The sequence below is a fragment of the Neopelma chrysocephalum genome, unplaced genomic scaffold, assembly GCF_003984885.1.
Source record: "Neopelma chrysocephalum unplaced genomic scaffold, ASM398488v2 Primary Assembly neopelma1_97102, whole genome shotgun sequence".
Lineage (NCBI taxonomy): Eukaryota > Metazoa > Chordata > Aves > Passeriformes > Pipridae > Neopelma > Neopelma chrysocephalum.
In genome coordinates this window covers 2,290,966-2,303,286 of record NW_020925744.1, presented here as the reverse complement: position 1 = coordinate 2,303,286, position 12,321 = coordinate 2,290,966, and positions in this window count along the sequence as shown.

Here is a 12,321-nt window from a genome sequence, read left to right as displayed (position 1 = left end):
TACCGCCGGGCGCGCGACGGACCGGCCCGCGCGGCGGGAGCGCGCGCGCGACCCGGAAGACGACCGGGGGCTGCCGGAAACGGCACGCGCGCGGCAGCGGAAGTGCGTGTGCGCGCGGCACAGGCGGGAGGGGCCGGGGTCGGAATCAGCGGTGCCAGGACTGTTGTGCAGGGGAGGCAACGCCGGAGGGAAGCTGAAGGGGGAGCAGCAGCCCCCCAAAGAGAGGCAGGCTGTGAGCTCGGGGCCCGAAGCGCTCCAGTTTCTTACCGACCTCCACTAGTGCCCGCACTTGGTCGCGCCAGGCGGAGTTTGCTGGTGATGGTGGGCCTCAAGGCCTCACCTGTGGAATATAACAGAGCGAAGAGTAATTGTAGCGTGTGCTTTTATAAAAAACTTTAAAGTACGTCCCTTTTTTGTTTTGTTTTTTCATGCTTTTATTTTGGGGGGGAGGGGAACGGGGAAGAAGCTTTTTGAGAATTCTCAGTCTGCCCTGTGGCAAAGTACATCATATCCTACCTGGAAATGGCCGTGGGCGTTGCAGTTGGAACCATTTAAGCAGCATTCGAGGCTGCTGTCAGTGCTGAGAACTGCAGCGCTACGGCCCTGTGTAAATTTCTGTTGATGGGATTTCTAGAGGCAGCTGCAGAAGTTTTTTGGGTTTTCCCCCACAGCCCCATCTCAGTATCATAGTTTTCAACCCTTCATCTCTCAGGCTTCTCTTTCTGAAGTGAACTTTGTCTCTGATGACCACAATGCTTTGCAGTTGTTAACTGTGTGATATGCTTTGTCACTTTTTTGCTTGGTTCTAGAAACGAGAAATACATCATAGAAGGTTGTAGTTTTTAGATAATAGTTTTTAGATCTGACAATAGTGAATGTATTGCGTACATGGGCATCTGTGTCTGCTAGCAGGTATGTCCTGAATGGTGCACCACCTTTAGAGGAGGTTTTCACCTGATTGCTAGAAGTGATGTATATATTTCACATACATGCATATGTTTTGAATATATTTCACATATATATATATGAAATACAGCTTTTTAATTATTATTTTGACTTTTCCTTGATTGCAGTTGCTTGCTATGCTGAAAGAGTCTCCAAAGGCAGGAGGCTTTAAAGTGTGCAGTGTGTCATGGTGCAGACACAGAGTTGTACCTGTACTTCTGTGGCCTGAGTTTTGGCTGCCAAATACAAGGGGTTGGCTTATTTCCTGTCAAACTTTAGTCTCAGCATCAAATTAGTGATTATTTTTGTCACTGCAATCTATCTAGGTGCTTCAGAATATTTTTAGCTTGGCCTCATGCTGTTATTTACTAAAGCTTGGCAGCAACGTGGGAGTACAAATAGGTTTTGGGTTAGACGCCAGTCAGCACAAGCTTGAACCTTGTGTAGCTGTTGCAGAGAACTGATAATATACCACATTCGGTCTGGGAATTAGAATCTGGGGTAGTGCTATCTTTATCTTCCTTGTACCCACTGAAATAATGACCCACTTCCAGTAAATAGGAAGTCCAAAGACAAGTAAATTCAAAAATCGCAGTACATTGCAGTGTTAATTTAGCAGGAATGCTACTATTTACTGCAAAGACAATCAAGTCATGCACTCATGCGCTGCTCATTAATTACTGTTCTGATTGGAAACTGCCAGAATCAAATGCCTGAACTCTGGAGGGGGGCCTACGTGAGCAGGCAAGAGGCAAATCTTCATCTATTGCTGTCTGACTGAAAGGAAATGGACAAAAAATACATGCAGTTTGTCTTCTTTAAGCATTTGGTAAGAGAGAAAGCTATAGTGTGAACTGGGGGTTCTAAGAGATATTACAACAAATAATATAGTTTCAGACCTCAATTTTGCTCCTATGTAGTTTCTCATTGGAAAGGTATGTCTCATCAATTGAGACAATGTATTGTCTGTATGGCTTGCGGCACGGGACCCTGCGCGGGTCGGGAGCTCCTGCGCACGCTGCGGGGGGCCCCGCGCCAGCCGGGGGGGCTCCGCGCCAGCCGGAAGTCTCTGCGCACGCCGCGCAGGACCCCGCGTTGACCGGAAGCCCCTGTGCGGTTTGGAGCCCAGGCGCAGCTACAGCAGGAGAAAGGAGAGAGAGAGAGAGAGGGGGAGCCTTTCTGGCAGGTACTGCACCCCCATGGAAGAGGAGAGGGCAACTTCGGAGCACACAGAGGTTTGCCGTTCCAGGTTTGGGGGGGGGAGGGGGCAGGGGATGTGATAGTCAATAAAGACAAAAAGAGATAATTTGCTTATCAAATTATACTTGTAATACTGTAATTGTGAACTGTGATATTATGTTATCATGAAAAATTATATTCTACTATATAACCTCTAGATGTTAGCTATCTGTGTAGGAAAAAATATTCTTCCCAGCAACTGCAGCAGATCTGTCAAGGAAGTCATAAAGCAAAGGGGCTCTAACAATCCAAACACCCTTAGCCGACACAATCTGATAAGAGGAAGGAGGCGGCCAGACTTGTCAAGAAAGAAGACGCCAGGAGAGACTGATAAGGAAGACAAGAAACAGGGAAGAGATTCCCTGGTAACCAAGACAGAACATGCGCAGAATGAACTAGTAACTAGAAATCTGGGAGGGGATTTGGGGCTATAAAAAGAAAAACTGAAACTTATTGAATTTTGCGGAATATATGGGGAAGCAAAACCCCATCCGCCCAGCGCTGTTTGCCCATCTGCCTTAAATAAACTTTTGTAAAACTTTAAAAGAGTTTTGCTCTTGTTACTGATAACAGGGGAGGGGAAGGGAGCAGAGGGGAAGGGTTTCGAGCGGGCCGTGGTTGTCCTCTGACTGGCGGGTGGGAGAGCGGGGCTGTCCCCGTATGAAATGTCGCAGGTGAGCAATGCACCTGAAATTTGTGGTGACACAGTGGGGGAAGGATAACGTCAGGGTGGATAGTGGGTTCTTTTAGATTGATGGGGATCCCAGCCAGCCTGGGGCCTTGAAAGGCACCCCAGCCTTGGATAGGTACGGGGGCCAGAACGGTTGGTTGGTTGGTTTGTTTGTCTATTTATTTATTTATTTTTGGCCCACCTGCGACTACTGCCCAGGTTCGGCATGTTCTGGATATATTTGCTTTGCTCTGTTACATCCTGAAAGGGTGGGCAGGACAAAGGGCTGTTCCTGGTTATCTCCTTATGATGGTATATAAACAGGTGATAGTAAAGTAGGAAATGAAAGATTTGCCCAACTCGTTCTAACAGGTACGTAGCCTGTGTACCCCTATGTGGTTGCGAGCTATGCTGGCGATGGTTCATGCCTTTGGTAGGGTCGCCCATGCCAGACAGGTCAAAACCATAGGACCAGATAAACTACATTCTTGGGCAGGATGAGCTCGTTAGCCTTCTGGCAGTCATCCTAGGAGAAGGACAACTCTCATCCCAAACCCGGGCAGATGGAGCTCGCTTAGCCCTGTAAGGCCATCCATCTAAGAGAGGGTCACTCTAATCCAACCTACGTCCTGAGGACCTCGCTGCCACCTTCCAAGCTTGCTCAGCCCTGGCAGATGAACCTCAGGATTAAAGGGTGGGTTCAGTTCCGCGCATACTGCATCTCACCTAAAAAATCCATTGCGCAGGCTTGAAGGCTTTACCCACATGCAAAAAGTCCTGTAGCGACAGGCGAGGGTCGAAAGGGCAGGTGAAAGGTGCACTGGGAGCCGCAGACCCAACCCTGCATGCAGGTGGTTCAGGATATTGGTCATTTGAGACTGACTGGAGATGAGAGTCTCTTGGGGCAGCAGCCTGAACGACCAAGCAGCCTTTTCAAGGAGAGCACTGCTTGCTCCACTCGGAGAGGGGCCTAGAAAAGGTGGCCTAGACAAAGCTCATCTCCACCTTCACCCGGTTGGTTAACCGCAGACCAACGGGCATCTTCTTCCAATGCGGTCGCACAAAGAGCAAAAGACAAAGGCATGCACCTGCCTCCAAAGGTGTACCTAAATTAACTCTAGCATGTTGGAACATCAGAACCATGCTCGATTCTGCGAACAGCGGACGTCCTGAGCGTTGTTCTGCCCTAATTGCCCATGAACTGGCTCATCTCAACATCGACATTGCTGCTCTCAGTGAAGTTCGCCTTCATGAGGAAGGCAGCCTCAGAGAACATGGTGTCGGTTACACACTCTTTTGATCAGGTAAGCCCAGAACCGAAAAATATCTCTCAGGTGTCGGCTTCATGATCAAAAACTCTGTTCTTCCTAAACTTGAAAATCTACTGACAGGTCACTCTGACCGCATTATCTCCCTACGCCTCCCACTAAACAACAAGCATCACGTTGTCATCTTTAATATATACGCCCCAACTCTCCAAGCTGACCCTGCTGAAAAAGATAAATTTTACACTGACCTGCGCTGCCTTACCCAAAAGGTACCAGCAGATGATAAGATCAATTATCCTTGGTGATTTCAATGCCAGAGTAGGTAAAAATTTTGAAGCATGGAAAGGAATATTAGGCAAGCATGGTGTTGGAAACTGCAACGATAATGGTCGACTTCTGCTAGAATTCTGCGCGGAGCAACAGTTTACCATCACCAATACTATCTTTCAGCAGAAAAATAGTCTGAAGACAACCTGGATGCACCCCAGATCTAAGCATTGGCACCTCATTGATTATGTCTTGGTGCAACGGAGAGATGTCCGCGATGTCCTCCATACCCGTGTGATGCCCAGCGCAGAATGCCAAACAGACCATCGGCTTGTGCGCTGTAAACTCAACTTCAGTCTCAAATTCAAACCCAAAAGGGGCAGTATCCCAAGGAGAAGACTCCAAGTTAACGATCTCCAATCAGCCACAGTAAGAGAAAGATTCCAGGCAAACCTTCAAACTAGGCTCGAAAACCATTCCACAGATTCTGCAGATTCCTCTCCTGAAACAATTTGGCAGCATATTAAAAGCAGCATCCTGCAATGCTCTGAAGAATCCTTAGGGTTCTCCCTCAAGAAGAACAAGGACTGGTTTGATGAAAACAATCAAGAAATCCAGGACTTGTTGAGGAAGAAGAGAACTGCCCACCAAGCACACCTTGCGCTGCCATCCTGTCACGCAAGAAAAATAGCCTTTCGTCTTGCATGCAGCAAGCTCCAACAGAAACTCCGTGACATCCAGAACAAGTGGTGGACCGATCTAGCTGCAAAAACTCAACTATGTGCAGATACAGGGGATCACAAAGGATTCTATGAGGCCCTGAAAACAGCATACGGGCCCACATACCAAGTCCAAAGCCCACTACTCAGTGCAGATGGTCAAACGCTTCTGACAGATTAAACCTCCATTCTGAACAGATGGTCTGAACATTTCCAGACTCTTTTCAGTACCAACCGTGTAGTCCAAGACTCAGCAATTCAGTCCATCACACAACAACCGGTGAAATACGAATTGGATACTGCTTCCACTTTAGGAGAAACCCTCAAGGCCATACAGCAGGTGAAAATCGGCAAGGCAACTGGGGTTTATGGAATTCCACCTGAAGTCTGGAAACATGGGGGTCTTGCACTCCATGCTAAATTTCATGAGCTTGTGGTGCGCTGTTGGGAACTAGGCGAACTGCCTTCAGATCTTTGTGATGCAGTCATCATCACCTTGTAAAAGAAGAAAGGTACTAAATCAGACTGCTCAAATTACCGTGGTATTACTCTGCTCTCCATTGCTGGCAAAATCTTGGCAGGAATGTTCCTGACCAGACTAATACCCGCTATAGCAGAAGAAATTCTACCTGAAAGTCAGTGTGGTTTCAGAGCCAACAGGAGCACCACAGAGATGATATTTGTTCTCAGACAACTGCAAGAGAAGCGTAGGGAACAGAACAAAGGTCTCTATGTAACCTTTGTCGACCTCACCAAGGCTTTCGATACTGTGAGCAGAAAAGGTCTTTGGCAGATTTTGGAACGTTTAGGTTGTCCCCCCAAGTTCCTTAAAATGATCATCTCACTCCATGAAGATCAGCATGGCCAAGTCAGATATGGCAACACACTTTCTGAGCCCTTTCTAATAAAGAATGGTGTGAAACAAGGCTGCGTTCTCGCTCCTACCCTATTAACAGTCTTTTTCAGCATGATGCTCCAAAGGGCCACGGCAGACCTCGATGATCAGGACGGTATCTACATTCGATATCGTACTGATGGAAGCCTATTCAACCTAAGGCGACTGAAGGCCCACACTAAGACCCTAAACCATCTTGTCTGGGAGCTGCTTTACGCTGATGACGCCGCCCTTGTTGCACACACAGAAGCAGCCCTGCAGCGTTTAACATCCTGCTTTGCAGATGCTGCTGAGCTCTTTGGGCTGGAAGTCAGCTTAAAGAAGACAGAAGTTCTCCATCAACCTGCACCTCAGGAAGTCCTCCATCATCCCCACATCACCATTGGCCAGTCAGAACTCAAATCAGTCCAACAGTTTAATTACCTAGGCAGCCTCATCTCCTCAGATGGTAAGATTGACGGGGAGATAGACAAGAGGTTAGCAAAGGCATATAGTGCTTTTGGAAAACTACATAAAAGAGTATGGCTTAATAAACACTTGAAGAAAAGCACCAAGATCAGTGTTTACAGAGCCATAGTGCTGTCTACTCTTTTATATGGTTCCGAATCATGGGTCATCTACCGCCACCACCTGCGTCTCCTAGAACGCTTCCATCAACGCTGCCTCCGTACAATGCTAAACATCCACTGGTCAGATTATGTGACCAATACATCTGTTCTTGAACAGGCAGCAATCACAAGTGTTGAGGCCATGCTACTGAGAACGCAACTGCGATGGGCAGGATACATCTCCAGGATGAAGGACCACCGCCTCCCTAAGATCCTGCTTTATGGTGAACTTGCCACCGGCTGCCGCAAGAGAGGAGCTCCGAAGAAAAGATACAAGGACTCCCTGAAGCAACAACTCAGCCTCGGGCATACTGATCACCATAACTGGTCTACTCTGGCCTCTAATCGGGAGGCCTGGAGACAGACCATTTATAACGCTGCTGATGTTTTTGAGAAAGCACGCAGGATCACTCTTGAGGAGAAAAGACAACGCAGAAAGAATCGAGCCTTGCAGAATATACCATCTAAGGAGTCTTTCTGCTGTGTCTTTTGCAACCGGACTTGCCTTTCTCGTATTGGCCTTTTTAGCCACCAACGCGCTTGCAAGAAACGTGGGTAGAGCCCTTCCCAAATCTTCGTTCACAAAGCCTAGCCATGAATTGTCTGTATCAAAAAGTGTTTCATTTTGGGTCATGCTTCTGTTTGTATGAAGACAGTGTTACCTAATGTGTATAAGTAAACAAGGACCTAAATTGGAGGAAGATACTTCTTGAAAGAGCAAAGATTTCATCCACTGCCTTGTTTTAAGCTGTATTAACTTCAGGGAATCACACACTTCTTTTTAAAAGATTGGCCTAATCTCAGGCCTTTGACCTACAAGTTTAATATTCAATTGTAAAAGTAATCGATTTTAGAGCTTAAGCAGGGAAAAGAGGGTGAAAAAGGATGCCAGCACTTCAAACACTACATGTTCCTAAAGGTTTGCAGCAGATAAAAATGGAGAGGATGGGAGGTGATGGGTATCCCTGCCACCAACCTGTCAGTGCCTCTGAATATGCCCCTTTCCTGCCCATGTTCTTGGTGGGCCCTCAACATGGACTGATCAGCTGCTGTTGCACTACCCTATGCATAGTCCTCCTTAATCCTCTGGGGTGAGGTAGTTACTCTTGCAAGTATAGGTGGCATCGCAATCCAGCTAGACAAAAGCAGATGCCTAGCTCCTGCACCTTCTGTACTAAAAGGAGGGGAGGACTTTGATTGCAGGATCATTTGCTACCAGAGGATTGTGGAAGGAAGATGAAATGGCTGGTAAGAAGTGTGGACAGCAAGGCTGCTGAAACACAGACTGTCTGGCTAAGGGCATTGTCTCTAGGAGAGCTCTCCTCACCACGCAGCTGTCAAAAGCCCAAACCTGCATGAAAGAAATGTAGAAAGGGTGAGGACGCAGAGGTCTATTACTGCCTGGTCTTTCCCCAGGCTGCTGCCATGCAGGAATAACCATAAGTTGCAAGGACATTTGCCAGCCCAGCATGCCTGGCTCTCCCTGCCTCATTCCTCCACCCCAGTGGAGGATGTGGTCCTCACCTATGGCTTTTTCAAGGTTCCTCCTTCTCCTAAGAGACAGTGCAAAGAGATGGAGGGGTGCTCGAAGCCATCTTTGACATTACAGTCTTCATGGTCTTGTGAAAATTGCTTTGTCCCACCTCTGAGATGTTATAGGCTCCTGCGAGTGTGATTACATGTGTGTAAAAGTGAGCTTAAACATGGTGATTTCAGATTCCTCGTGATTTGTAAGCTTGATGCTCATAATCCTGTATACTTTATATAGAATCAGTCAACTATATCCAAGTGCTTTGCTTGGTACTGCTTGCTACAATCCTGCTGCAGCAACTTTGAACCAGTTTTAAGATAGCAGTATTAAGATGGCTTTAAAGTTTCTGCATGTGAGAGTCCTTTTGTCCCTGTATCACGGGTAGCCATCTCCAAGGCTTCTGGCATCACTCAGAGACCAACTGCATGTAATAGACTTACCTATTGTCCCACTGCAAGGACAGGTTCCTCAACTTGCAGCTAGGGATCCTGCTCCCATGTTGAGGCACTGGAAAGTGAGACATCACAGCACACAGCACTGCAGAGTTTGAGCCCTGTGAACATATTTCCGATATTCTAAAGCTCTTGACATTGAGTAAGAATGTGAACTCAGAAAATCCAAGTAGGTGTAACTCTGACTTCACACAGTGGTCCTTTTCGACTTGTGTTTCTCTGTAAAGCAAAAATTTTAAAAGAAACTGGCTTTTACCACTAGATGGCATTTAAGGATTATAGGTATGGTTGTGTTTTTGTTGTTGTTTTTTTTAATGTCTTGAAACACAGTACTGAAAATTGCCTAAGTTGGCAAAATGGATGGCTAACCTAATTTTCTTCCTCTCTCCTGCTGTTGTAGACAGACACTGAAAATGGCTTGTTGCTGTTCCTTGGGATGATCTCACCTGAAGGCTGCCAGCACACTAAAAGAGCAAGGCTTGTCTGTTGCATCTATAGTAATTGGTGCCCCAGAGAGAGTCACCTGCCTCTAAGAGATAGTTGGCTTCTTTCTACCCTGCTCCTTATGAATCACAACTGCTGGGAAATACCTGTGTCCTTGCTGATGCAGAGCAAACAGACACCTTAACACAGAGACTGAAGTTGCTCCAAAGTTGGAATGTTCTTCTCTGAACTTATTATGCAGTAGAATAAACATGGATGCCCCTTTCTTGCTGTGCAAGAGATAGCATTGCCTGTTTTTTATCATTACCTCCTGATCAGCTTGTCTCAAATAGCACATGCACGTACAGAGCTGTTGCTGTGAGTCACCATCCACCTGCCAGCAGGTCATGGGGACAGCATCAACCTAAACTCTTTGGTTTTGATACTAACTTTGCTTCCATGTTTTATAAAACCTATTCAACTCCTTTTTTTTTTCAGTGGCATAAAGCTGCCAAACATCTGGCATCTTCGCTTACTGATTGCAAATAAACTCTTGACAACTTTGCTCAGTTGCAAAAGCAAAAACAGGCTAATGCAAGTAAGAGTCAAAGTAGTAAATATAGGCTGTTCTCTGAAGATAGCAGAGCTCAGTATCTGGGTTCAGGCTGAAGATCCCAGAAAGAGCAACATCTGATGCTAATGATGCCAAGATAGTTGCAGCTAACCCTCTCTGCGATGCTACATTCTACTCCAACAAGGATCCCACTGGCATAACATTGAGGGTGGATTTCTTAGCTTGTGTCATGCATGCCCCAAAGTCAGCGCAGGAGCAGGAGAGATAGTTCTTTCCATTCTTGGGGTATGCTGTTATGGTGTCCATTGCCTGTCATATGCTTGCACCCAAGTAGTGTGCCTTCCCACTCTGCTCTTTACAGGTACCTATGTGCGATCCCACTTCATCCTCTCCATCTACACTTCTACACCAGCCCTGCTGACGTTTCTCCTGATCTTCACCCTGGCCTCTGGCAAACCTTAAGCTCACAACGGCCAGGCAATGACACAGAAGTGTGTGGTTTGCCTGCACACTGTGTACAGGGTCTTTCCTTGTCTGTAGCATGCCCCAGAAATCAAAGATGACTGGTTGCTGCCGGAAGTCAAACAGTCACACAGGCCCAAAGAGAAGCAGATGGCTCAAAAGTAGGAAAATTGCCTCTGGCTTAGTTATCATGTGATAGCAGGGGAGAAAAGTGTGACCACCTCTGCATGACCAATCACACAGCAAAACCATGTGGCTTTTATGCCTATTAGTAATTACTAGTAATAAATGTTATTACTTATAATATTTCTTGTTATAAATAGTTGTGCAAGTCACAATCTTCCCACTTCCTCTTATCACGATCATGCTACAGGTTGCATAATTTTTAAGTTCTGGTTTTAATAAAGAATCAAAAGGAAAACAGAAATATTGGATTATGTGCAGGTGTGAATTTGCAACACATTGTAAACAAACTGCTGACAATTAAAAGGCTCTCTTTAAAGGAATTTTTCTTGCAAATGCAGTCCTTTTCTATCTGGGTCATTGTGGGGGTAGTCAAAAAAAAACAAAAGAAAAAGCAAAAGAGGTGGTTTTGTGAGGGAAAATAGGAAGCAAAGAAAGCAACGTCATCACCGGCTTAATAAACTGGCAGCTTTGTTCACCTGACTCATATTTAATGAGAAATTCTATAGGTGTATTACTAGCTAAAGAATAGCTGGAGAAGTGATCACAAAACAGCTGTAGTCATTTATAGCCATGGACAGATGCATGTAACTTTTCCTATTGCAATGCATTACATTGAGACTCTAATTAAGAGCAAATCAGGTGTGACTTGTTTTAATAAGTATGCCATATGAATTACCCAACATTCCACTGGAAGCCTGATGAGTTAAAATGATCTAAGTAGCTTTATTATCTGAATCAGAGCCAAATGGAATTTAATCTAGTTAAAACAAATTTTTTTCAAGTTTTAATATCAATTATTAGATAATCAAATGAGAACCAAATGCAACTCAATGTCCAGGCTATCAGTGGTTTTGATATGAAGCCAAATTTTTAATTTTTACATTTCTTTGTGCTGAGACATAGGCAATACATCTGATTTTTATTTAGTATATGCTTTTTTCGTGAAAAAAATACTGTCTTTTCTATCCTGTGATAAAATAACATTTAAGATTGTGATGTTTTAGCTCTTTTTTTATTCTCAGCAGCCTCTTGAGTCTGATTCATTCCTCACATCCAGAAGAGCCTCCATCTCTTTGGAATGGAACAAAAGTTGTGTCAGATAAGCAATGTTCAACATGATATCCTGTTCCCAATTATGCCCCTATGATTTTCCTGTGCTTTCTCCTTCTGGGGACTGGTGTGTCCTGGAAGAGAACATTCAGACTGTAGTATTTTCAGTTTTCTGTTTGAAACAGGTCCTTCAGTATAAACTTTAAAAGGGTATTTGTGGATATTCTGTAGGAGTCTGTATCTGCATTTAACTTCTATTTTCATGTTACACACACACATTTGAATTGAAGAGAGTTTAGAACTTTTATCATGCAAAATGTAATTTTTTGGAGTCACTGTATTTAAAGGGACATACTTTATTTCCCCACCTAATCCTTAGAAATATCTGTATCTTCTTTCCAATATATTCCATCAAGTTCTAAAACAGATCAGGAAGAATATTTATTGCAAGGAGGACACACAACATGACTAGGAAGGCTGTGCTCTCGAAGGGACATGCTGTACTTTGGGTCAATACCTAAAGTTCAACTCAATTCCAAAAATGCTGCTGAAAAGCCAGAGAAGGGAGGTGTAGCAGGTATTTCAGAGGGTTCATTCTGAATTGTGGTGAAATTTGTGGTGTCTTTCTTTTCTCAAAGTTCTGCTTAATTGGCTTCCCCAACATCAATAAATCACAGAAATCAGTGTTTCTTTAGTATAAACAGAGCCCTGAAAAAGTTCTTTTCTTGCTGTGTGTTAGAGAAATGCAGCAAGTAAGCAGGAATGCACCTGTGTTTTGAAAGCAGGAAGGTTAACAGTGAAAATTCCACCAAGACCATGGTCTCAAAGCGGTTCTCAACTCAAATGGTTTGTCTTCATTGGAAGCTATTCCAGTGGTTTCTTTCCACATGGAGATTCTTCCTGCAAACCAGCTGCTTTGAAACCTTTGGGTTAACCAGGCCCTTCTCTTTAGTTGGCAACTCAGAGTGAGTGTGAAAAAAAACACGTAGGAGAAAGTTGTTCCTTGGGTTGTAATGGCCACTTTTGTCTCTG